Consider the following 2,209-nt stretch of genomic DNA (forward strand, 5'->3'; position numbering starts at 1 on the left):
TCGATATTCACCTCTCTCATCAGGTTCGTGACGGTGGTGGTTGTGTTCAGTGTACCCAGTAAGTCACAGGTAGAAGGAGCTGGGCAGATCGATCTCTTGCCACTTGGCTACCTTCTTCAACTTTTTAGGCCGTGATCTTTGATATTCGTACTATTAATATAACGGTACGACTTCGATAGCTTTTACTATTTCTGTCTTGTGATCCGTCTGTTCAATCTTTTGGAGCAAGTGGATGTCGACCCAAAGATGCCATCGACAACTTGTTTTAATGGGATCGTTATTTTAAAAATTATTATTATTTTATTTAATTTTTTTTATAAATATTATTATAAATCTAAATAATACATTGGATTTTCAATCGTTTCATTTGAAAATTAATTATTGTGAAATAAAAATATATGCATTGCACTAAAAGTCATAATTTTGGTAACCTATTTCTTCTTTTTAAAAGTGGGCTTGTTGTACCAGACATCCCTATCTAACATGATATTGACATTTCGAAGAAGTCATTTAAATTCAAATTTTGAATCTTTAAAATTTTAAAAAATAATATCTTTGAATATTTCCAATCCTATCTTCTCAATTTGGTGAAGCTCTTAGCACCCAGAGAAGGTGATATTCTAATCTCTTGCAGAAATTGGAGGTAGAGATTTTTTCTTTTTCCTTTTTAAGTGTAAAGGTTAATATAAACTCATATTTTTCACTTACATTTCCTTTCGGAGGAACAAAACTCGAAATTTATCGATGAAAATTTGATTTTTTTTTTAAAAGGGTTGGAGTGATTTTTTTTTTTTTTTTTTAAATTGGAGTCAATAACTTATTTTAGTTTATTTTTTAAAAATAAAAAAAATAAAAAAATAAATTGTGTAACATCTTATTTGAAAAAACATGGTTTTTAAAATTGAGTCAAGATTTGAGGTCAAGTTATTTATGAGAAAAGTACGGTGACAAGTCATAGTACACATCTAAAATGGTATACCTACAATCTCTCTACTAAACAATAAAATAACTTGTAATAATTAATTAATTAATTAATCATAGATATCAAGATTAAAGATATAAATCAATATATATGAAAATAAAAGCAAATTACAAGAATGTACAAGATGAATGATATGAGAATTATATAAATTAATTTATTAGATGGATTTAAAAAGAGATATTTCAAAAATTACTTTCTTGAGAAATTCTAAAGAATTTTATTAAAGACAATTTTGAATTAATGATTTCAATTTATTTATTTATAAAAAAAATTATTTCCAACAAAATATTTGATTCAATTTTATTAGTATTCAAATTTCAAAAAACTATTTACACTTATTTTATCAAAAAAAATTATTACAAAATTTCAATAATATATATATTACTTTCTTTTGCAAAAGAAAGAATGAAATTCTACAAATTTATTTACAAAGTATTTAAATTTTTTTAAAAGTAATTTTTACGAATTTTTAAAATTTTTTCTTTTTATAAATTTATCTACAAAATATATTTCAATTCAATTTTATTTACGATAAAATAAAAGTGATTTTTATTATTATTTTTTTTATTGAAAGCAAGACTTTTACAATTTTATTTACAAGAATATTAAAATTCAATTCAAATTTAATGATAAAAAATATTTGATAGGAAAAATGATTTTTACAAAAGATAATTTAATTCTTTTTTTTTTATGTTAAAAAAATGATTTATTTTATCATTAATTTGATTTAGGAAAAGAAAAAAATTATATACAAAAAAAATCTCTATGTTTGGTTTAAAAAAGGGTTTTTTATTTTATTTTATTTTATTAAGAGAACTTTGCAAACCATTTGGATTTTATTAAAAAGATTTCAACTTTATTATTTTAAAAAGTTGAAAAAAAAATATTCCTTCTTAAAAAAAGTGATTTCCATAATTTTATCTAAAAAAGTATTCCAATTGGACTTTTACTTTAAAAAAGTTATATATATATATTTAAAAAATATCTTCACAAAATAATTTTAAAAAAAATCTATTTTCATTTTCATTTTTTATTTTTTATTTTTTAAAAAATCTATTTTGTAAAAAACATAACTTCTTGGTTCAACCATTATCTAAATATCCTTAATTTAAATATAAAATAATTTTTTAACTCATTATAAATATGATCTACATTCTTACTAAATTTTCTGACAAAAACTCCAAGAAATAAATTTTGGAGAATGAAAAATTAAACTAAATTTTAAAC

This window comes from Vitis riparia, chromosome 14 (assembly GCF_004353265.1).
Source record: "Vitis riparia cultivar Riparia Gloire de Montpellier isolate 1030 chromosome 14, EGFV_Vit.rip_1.0, whole genome shotgun sequence".
Classification (NCBI taxonomy): Eukaryota; Viridiplantae; Streptophyta; class Magnoliopsida; order Vitales; family Vitaceae; genus Vitis; species Vitis riparia.